Source organism: Corvus brachyrhynchos, unplaced genomic scaffold, assembly GCF_000691975.1.
Source record: "Corvus brachyrhynchos isolate BGI_N302 unplaced genomic scaffold, ASM69197v1 scaffold14, whole genome shotgun sequence".
NCBI lineage: Eukaryota > Metazoa > Chordata > Aves > Passeriformes > Corvidae > Corvus > Corvus brachyrhynchos.
Genome location: NW_008239110.1, coordinates 21,727,036 through 21,736,162, shown reverse-complemented (window position 1 = coordinate 21,736,162; position 9,127 = coordinate 21,727,036). Strand labels below are relative to the sequence as shown.

General features: G+C 40.9%; 1 protein-coding gene across 1 annotated transcript in view; it reads left to right on the top strand.

Annotated features, from left to right (window-relative positions):
* Positions 1 to 620: 620 nt before the first annotated feature.
* IPCEF1 (interaction protein for cytohesin exchange factors 1) overlaps positions 621 to 9,127 on the top strand; it is an 84,216-nt gene continuing 75,709 nt past the window's right edge. Inside the window, exon 1 of the mRNA XM_017739502.1 lies at positions 621 to 701. The gene's annotated coding sequence lies outside the window, so the exon portion shown is untranslated. The remainder of the gene's footprint in view (positions 702 to 9,127) is intronic.

Sequence of the window (9,127 nt, the reverse complement as noted above, 5' to 3'; positions counted from 1 at the left end):
TAAATGTCAGCCTACAATATAATTCTACAAGTTTCTAGACAATGACCTGCACGTAGCTGTGGGATACTTAGGATCAAGCTGCTGCTGTATTATTGTCCTGTTGTATTTTGGGAGAGCAGACTGCTTGCAATACCTGGCTTTTCTGTTCCTTCCCAACCCTCCCACTCTAAAACCAATGCACATCACCTCAGGTGGCTTTCAAAATGATAAGCTCATGACTAGATCTTCTTTTCATTGCCCTATTCAGTCCAACTTTTGAGAACAATACAAAATATATTTTTAAAGGCTGAATATGCTGCAATACATAAGCACAGGTAGGTGTAGTTATTGATAGGTTTGAGAACTGGAGCCATTGTAAGGTAACAGATGCGCTGCTGTATTTAAGATGAAAAGTTGTTCTTCAAGTAGAAATTGTTATGTACTTGGACTATTAAATACAGGTTTGATTCAGAAATGCACAAAGCACCATTTGTGCCACTTAAAGTTCACATGGAAAAGCTGAATCATCCAAGCCATCTGAATGATGCACACTATTTGGTAGTTGTTTTCTTCAGCAGGCAGCTGGTGATCTCTCTTCCTGTATTCAGGGCTTGGGTGGGGGAGGAAAAGGAAGAGAGAAAGGAGTCTCCGGGGGTGGGGGGAGCTCTATTGCTTCATGTGTGCAAACTTTATGGTTTTCCTGAGATCTCTCTAAATTTGTGGTAAGTTAAAACTGTATTCAGAGGATTCAAGAGACAATATATATTGCAACTAGGTTATAAAGTGTTTTTATTTTAAAGTACTGAAGCTTTATGAACATTTTAGGCATGATTTGTTTATTGTAAGTTATATTTCAAGCAGTTCTTCATGGGGGAAGACATGTGATATGTGCTAGGGCTGGGAATCCTTCAGATTGGTAGCTCCTGTGTCTCCTGCTCTTGAAATGAGGAGGTGAACTGTGAGATTTGTTGCCTCAGTCACCAGGCAAAAAATGGTAACTCAATTTTTCTTGTGCTGCCCATGTTGTAAACTTAACACTGAATTTACATGTTTGCCTATTGAAGCTCAGTGGTAGTGAAGGGCTGTTTAGTGCTGGAAGAACTCCCAGCTGAGGAGTGGGACAGAGACGTGACAGGGTTGGGGGGAGCAGTAATTTTGCAGACAACCCCATATGTAGTCCCTGCAGCTACATCCTCAGTTTTCCACATTTAGGATGTATCTATTTCTCTGTGGATATTTTCTTTATATTGACATTGCTGAATAAGCTTTTTTCTTTTTTTTTTTTAAATTATCTATCTCTTTATTACAGTCTGTCTTACCTATTTAGATTGTAAGATGATTTTTTTTTTTTTTAGCAAGCCATATCTTGTAGTTTTAAATTCCTGAGTGTGCTGGGTTGGGGATTTAATTGTCCTCTATTGTACTTACTAGTACAGTTGAAAGGGTCTAAAGAGCAGCAGAATGGAAAAAGCAATGCAGAGAGGCTTTGCGCAGATCTTGTTTGTCTGACTTTTCTTTGGGTTTTTTCTTTTTGCCAAATCTGAAGAGGGACACAACCAGCAGGCATTCAAATCTTTTGAGTCTAAACCAAAGTGTGTGACTCTGTCAGTGAGAGTAATGAACTGCCTGGGAACTGATGGCAGATTACTTGTGTTTCTACCAACACAGAACAGAAAAAAAGGCTGGGGCTCTGCTTCTCAGCAGATTCTTCAAGAGAGCCTCTCATTAACTGTGCTAGGGGGGCACCTCCATTCCTTTTGGTGACTGTCATTTTAGGGCTGGCAGTGCCTGCAATAACCTGAAGTCCTTACCACAGCAGGTAGTTTAAGCGAGGGGGCAACAGTCCCCCTTGCTTAGAAAACATTGGCCTTTGAGAAAATATTAAATCAAACTAAGTTGCATAGTCTTAAGAAAAGATGACTGCATTGGTGTCATAAGAACAAACATTAAAGTTTTATGTAAGAAATTTATGGGACAAGAGACAATAAGCTTAAATTACAGCACAGAGCTTGAATTTGGTGGAAAAATCTGATGTCAAGGAGAGTTAAGGACTGGTTTAAGATGCTGAAGGGAGCTGTGGAACCTCCATTATTTGATGTCTTTAAGAACAGGTTAGGCAGCCTCTGTCAGAAATAGCCCAAGTATAATTGATCCTGCTGGGAGGGACAGAATTAATGATCTCTTGATGTCTCTACAACCCTATGAATTTGCAGAGATGTGAGTAGGCTGTATGTAATTGCATCCTGGTAGAGCTCATCAAGTGCTTTCAGGCCCTTCTGGATAAAAGCCACTATGTACACTTCACCATAACCCTAGTGAAATTTGGAGGTTTAAAGGACCCTGAAGCAATCAAATGAACGCATGAGAAGATTCAGTTCAGGGGCACCCCACAGGAAAGAGGGACAGGGAGCAGTAACATTCAGAATCAGTAATTTTGCAGTTTTGTACTTATCGAGAGTAAAATCATAATTAAAATTACCACTGTCATTCCTTCAGTTGAGGCATTTGCAGGACATTGGAAAAACACGGCTATTTGTTTTGAAGAGCTATGGAGCTTTTCCTCTTAATAGAAGGAAAGTATTAGGAATGGTGCTACACTTCTGAGTTTTCAAGGGAAAGCATATTGATAGGTCTAAAATATAGTTTGGCCTTTTAAAATCAAGACAATAGACCTACAAAATCTGCTCTTTTATACTGCTTCCTGATAGAGTTGAAAGACACATCCCCACATCCCTGCCATTTCTAATGTAATTTTTAATTTTTAAAAAGGAAAATAACATGTGGTCAGGTAGGGTAGCTCTGTGCTTATGGAAGTGGCTTATTTCTGTATATAAGTTCCTTGTTAAAACAAGCTGTGAAGCAAAAAAGTACCCACCTTCATCTTCTTTCAACCAATGGGTGGCCCAGGGGTATGAATTTATGGGGAGACACACAGGTGGCATGATACCAATAAATTAATTTCTCATGCAGTGCAAATTGTGTGGCCAGAGTCTGCAGAAAGCAGCACCAGATGTACTGAATATTTTGACATTCAAGCCTGTAGAAAGCTCCAAAGAGGAGGAAGTGGAAGAATGGTGGCAAGTCTTTCGCAAGCAGTTTTAGGGATGTGGGACTTCATTTGCACATGAGTGTGACAGCTCTCTTCAGCAGAAAGCATGGTGGGAAGTAGGATAGACCTTGTCTTTACTACCACTCAAAGGAGTGAGCCATCTGCTTTTCCACGTCATCAAGGAGCAGTGTCTGGTCTGCTGCCTCCTGTGGACTATTAACTCTTTCCATAAGTAACGCACATGCTTCTTCAGACCTGCCAGTATTGCCCTCACTACGATTCCAAGTGCACATAAAGCCAGTAGTTATTTTAGGAAGCAATAGCTGAGTCTCTGCATCAGATTTCAAGATACATTTTTGGGCAAGTTTTCAGATAATCTGTTTATATGCAGTTAAAGAGCTTTGAAGATGTAAAGTTACTGATAAGTACTGATTAGTCATGCAAATAAATGGAGATATTTTAATTAGGGCAATTTCAACATGATTCGTACTGTGGAAAAGAGCCTATGTAAACATATTAAATAGGTAATTTATTAGTGGGAACAACCTGTGATTAAGGGCCCTGGGTTTTAATTTTTTGAGGGGGATAAAATACTTAGCAAAGTAGCAATGCAAGAGGATAACAGCCTGATAAGCTAAAAAACCAATAACCTCTGTTTTTCAAAGTGTGCATAAAATTATAAACGCGGTATTCGTATCACTTCATGTCTGCTTGAGCCTCAGTACAACTCCAAGTAAGCTGGGGATGTTCAAATACGTACTGCCTGGAATGTGGCAGCCTTGCCAGCTGGTCCATCTGAGATTACCCACATATCCTGTAGTGCTATAGTAGCTTTGTTCTAGGATTTGCCATCACTTTTCTGCCAGGACCCTTTCTTCTTGCAGTAATTTTTTTTGTGTGTGTGTGATCTGCCAGCATCCTGACGGGGAGTGACAGCAAGTGACTGGGGTGTATGCCACGAGGCCTTCTGGTGTTATGTAGGAGGTGTGTGAAGTGTTGCTGGGTTATGCTATATCTACTTCAGAGTCACTTTTGTATGTGTGTGCAATTATGTGTGAGGTGGATAGAAATGGGGACCAGGATCAAGGTGCTGTTATGCTGTACTTGCTCAGGAAGGCTTCTGAGAGTTAGAGCCAGACCTTTCATGTTCTTGGATATGGTTGTACACTACCCTTTTGCTTTCCTTGGAATCAGGATAGGGTGCCTCTGTAATGAGGAATGGAGCAGAATATCAGGCTATTGTTATTGATATGTGTGTGTTTATCACCTTTGACAATATATATGGGCAATGTAAGTGATGACTATTTGATGAACTATGGGAATACATCCATGAAATGATTCTTTGTCTCTTTGTTTTTAGTGCCAGGACTCGTTTATAGTGGAGTGTGCCAAAGTTAACCTCCAATTAAAAATCAGGAGAGGCAACAGTTTACCCCATGGTAAACACCACGTAGTAGCTCAATTTACTCTCTGTCAGTTAGTCACAACACCCACAGTCTTTTTAATTTGACTAAAATGCAAAGGTGTAATGTAAGTGGATTTTCCAGTCTGGTTTCCTAGTTTCAGTGGAATTTGCCTGAGCTTTATGTAAGTATAAAAGTATTTACATGTGTGTATGCCTGTGGGTGTATGTATATACCCATGCACTGAATTCTGTTTAAACTACTCAACCATAATATTTATTGGAGATGGAATGGCATGACTTGTCAGCTCTGTCTTTCATATTCACTCTTTTACCTTTGTTAAAAACCTTCCAAAGAGCTTAGACTTACAAGCTGTAGTCAAGGAACACGAGTCTGCTATTGCCATATTTCCCTATCCATGCAGCCCCCTTACCTAGAATGAGGAGAAAACCAGGCTCAAGTGAAAGCTTTAGTGAAACACCTTATGTGTAACTTCCCACTTTATGGCTATGTGAGAGGTGTATTTCTCTTTTTTGTTTTTTTTTTTCTTTAAACTGAGAATATGCAAGAACAAATTTTGACAATCATTGAGGTTGTAATGCCTACTCAGTAGATATTTAAAGTACCTACAAAAGCTCAGTGCAAAAGCTATTTTTAATCATTGCTATTCTCCTTCTAGTGTTACGCTTACAAGTACAGCTGTGTCTATCTCTGCCTTTTTAAAAAAGAAGTCAAATTTCATTTAGAGTTGCGCTTTGAAAAAAACCCCAAACAACTGCTGCGACTTTGTGACCTTTCTAAAATGTGTTCTCTGCCTTTTAAATAGGGACTTTCACTTGAAGGAATTTACAACAGATTTTCCTCTCAATCCTTCACACTTAGATCTTGGCTTCATTCCAGAGTGTAGAAACTAGATTTGTAATTGCCTTGTTTACAAGGTAGGGTTTCCCCTTCTCCTTGTTTACTTAACTTGCCAGATTGTAGACTATCAGGCGCCACTTAACCTTCTTACAAAAAAGTTTTATTTCTATTCCTTTTCCGATAAATATCTATTTATTCTCCTGAAAAACCATCATCAGAATGAACAAATAAAGTGGCTTATTCTGAATGTAATTTGTGATAGCAGAGACTGGGTTTAACAGAATTTACTCTTCCCGACGATCCTATCAGCAGGTCCCAGACCCAGCATTCTCTTTAGGAAGAGAAAGTTAATGGGTGGGATGGAATGTAGTCCAAGTGTGTTTTGGGATAAAAGAGAGATCCTGGGGGATCTGGTTATCCTCCCATTGTCTGTCTTCTCCACTGGGGTCCTCCCACTGTAGGAAAGGGCAGCAGCAGCTCCAGGTCCCTCTCACAAAGGGTGCAGGAGGAGGAGGAATGATGCCTCCTCCTTGCGGGGGTAAGGCTGTACCATGACTGGAGGAGCTGGGGTGTCTGTCTGATTATCCTGCTGTGCCAGAAGCACTGGTGTTGCTGAAGATCCCTGAGGATGATTGTACTTCACAGCAAAGGGAAAGATACCCCACACCAGAGGAAGTTTGACATCCGCAGAGCTCATCCACACAGCGCTGCCGTCGTGTGAGGTGAAAGCAGGCACAGTGTGTTGCCACCACTGAGCCTCACTCCTTCGAGACTGGCACTAAGTAAAGTCATTGGTGCCCTGGGGCATTTGTGTCTGTGGCACTGGTCAGAAGGTCTGTCTGGGACAGGTCTTTCCCTTGGATGAAATGCTCTTTGGTGTGTGCCTGCTAGAGTCTCCTTACCCTGTTCACAGAGCATATGGGGATGTGAAAGGTACAGCTGGAGAGGTCTGGTGCTTTTCTGCAAACTGAAGCATCTTCTCTTGGAAACCCTCCCAGACCCCACATCAGTCTCTGTTGGTTTTGGCCAAGATGGTTTTTCATAGTTTGGGAACATCTTTGAGAGCATGCAGACAGTTCCTACTGAAGTGTGTATTATTTATACAGCATATTCTCATTCCACATTCTCTAGATTTATATCAAACAGATCCATGCAAAAGGCTAGCCCTCATCTGGAATTTCTGGACGATGTTTTGTTGGTGTGTTATTGAACCTGTTTTTTCAAATATCATTGTGTGAGCAGCTGGCACTTGCAGTCTGACTGGTGTGCTGTCAGGCTTTACCTGTGTGACTCTGCTGTAGGAGAGCACCACAGGAATTACTCAGCTGTTTGGGCTGCTAAGGGCTTGTCAGTGGTGACTAACCCTGGTTGGATTTTCTAGTCCACTCAGCCCTCTCTTTCTTCTTATCTCAAATAGATTGTGAAAATACTCTGAATGGTACAAACTGACTTGTTTGTAACAGTGCAACAAGCAGATTATATATCACAGCCTGATGTACAAGTCCTTTGGAAAATGTTTGCTTACATGGTTTCCTATTTGGATTTTTTTGTGGCATTTGACTGCCTGGCTGAGCTGTGTGGGTCTCTGCTCCCTGAAAAACTCTTGCAGTGGGAGAAAGATGTTTTATTGTTCTCTGTGGATGAATGCTGGTATTCATACAAAACACAGACTGTCTAGTCATGCACATATATAAAAATCCCTTCAAGATAATGATGACAAAAAGGGAACATACATATGTCAGATCATATGCTGTAAATACAGACAATAATGAGGTTTGTAGAATCTACTTAACTTAGGTCTTGGTCCTGCAGGGATTTATCAGTGTGTAAATACATTTATGTAGCACTGTTGACTTTTAGGACTGCTTAAGTTTATAAGATTAGTCCAAAGGCTATGGAACATACATAGTCATTTTGTTAAACTCACCTAGTTTAAAGTGTTACCATCAGGCTGTGGTCATATGCATTTTGTATTTCCTCACTGGGGGAAGGCCACCCCAGAGGTGACTGTAGCTGTTAACTGGGAACTGGCAAGTTGTGAGTGCAGGTCCCAGGGCTGCTGCAGCCAGCCTGCCTTACTTCTTGCATCTTGGCCTTAGGAAAAGGAAGCTCGTGGTGGAGAAAGTAATGTTTAACTTTCATACTGTAAAGTCTTGTAAGAGTGAGTACTTCCAGAAGCATGGGGCAATCAAGAACTAGCCATGGCTCTCTTTGTGTTCCTATTTGGGGCCAATAGGGTGACTGACGTTTTATACCATGTGTAGCTCATTGCAAGATTCAGGTGTGAAAATTCTTATCAATGCCTTCAAGTTTGACATCCGGGGGAAAATTAGAATGGATTGTTTGGCCTCATCCACAAGCTAAACCAACCAAATTAAAAAAAAGGACTTTGGAGTTAAATCACTGTTTAAAACCATTCTGGTTTAAACATTAGAAACAAGATTGAATTTATTAGGTGTGGTCTCTCAGCAGACACACCATTCCCACACCATTGCTGCTGTTGAATTGACTGAAATGTGAAAGTCCAAATATCTCCTTAGGGGATTGTCTCATGCTTTGTCATGTGCATTTGTGTTATCAGAATTCAGGTTTGATTGATTTCATGCCAGTGAAAAGTAATATATAGCTGAGTGGTAATGGAAACCTGGATAGAATGAATAACAAGAGAAGAACTTGAAGGGAAAGAATGAGAACAGGAAGCCTAATCTTCAGCTTTTCTATATATAGAAAACACCTCAGGGGTAAGCACATACTGTGTTGTATAAATACATTTAAAATGTGTTTTGTAGGCACATATTTTCAATGTGTTGTCATGATCAAAAACACATGTAGACTCTGAAAAGTTATGTGAAGCATGCAGAACCCTTGCTCATGCACATAAGTAAAAGCTGTGCACACTGTATATGTGTGTAAACATTTAGCTGGAAGAACAGCCACATAAGAACTACTTCAGAACCATCCCCAAGTCAGGAAGCCACAAATTATGGGTCTGAAATTTACCACACTGGCATGTCTACATAAATAAAACCAACTGGAAAGATAGGAGAGAGGAAAAACACATTTACAAATAGTATTAGATTAGAGAAGAGGAAAAATGCTAAACCCTTTTCTTGGCTCTAATCAGAAGGCAGGAAGATTATTACAGGCAGGAGCTTGCAGACTTCAGCTAAACAACTTCCTGGTGCTGAGTATGAGTCTTGATTTTTACTTATGTGCATGCATACAATCAGGGCTTTACACATAATCATTATTTTGATAGAGGCCAAGAGGGGGCATGGTTGGATTTCTTTTTTCCCTTTCCAGGTACTTTGTCATCATCTTATTCCCTCTTTATCTCTGCCAAGTCTTTGGGATGGGATGATGTCATCTTCTTTATCTACCTAGTATCTACCATGATGAGCCCTTGATCCTTACCAAGGGTGTTGGCTGTTTCATGAATGTTGAATTGAGAAGCAGCCATAGGAAGTCTGAATTTCTATTGCAGACAGCAACACTTCAGCTAGAGTAAATACAACTGATACTTGTAAAACCACTGAGACAACTGCTAGTTGTCACAAAGCCTTATATAGGCCTCATTACATCAGTCCTCTTCCAGTCCTCCCACCCTTAGCCTGTGCCAGAGCAAACTCCCGGAGCTTCTCTCCCCACTTGGTCATCACACTTGCAACTCGGACTCTGCTGCAGCCGGGCTGATGGAGGCTTGGAAAAAGTAGCTGCCCTGAATGATTGGTTGCTTCTCTGCCCCAGATGTTCCTGGGAGTGAAGTAAGCGCAGCAGGTAAAATGCAATTCTTGGAACTGAAGAGTGAGAAAAGGGGGTGTCAGTAGATCGGAAG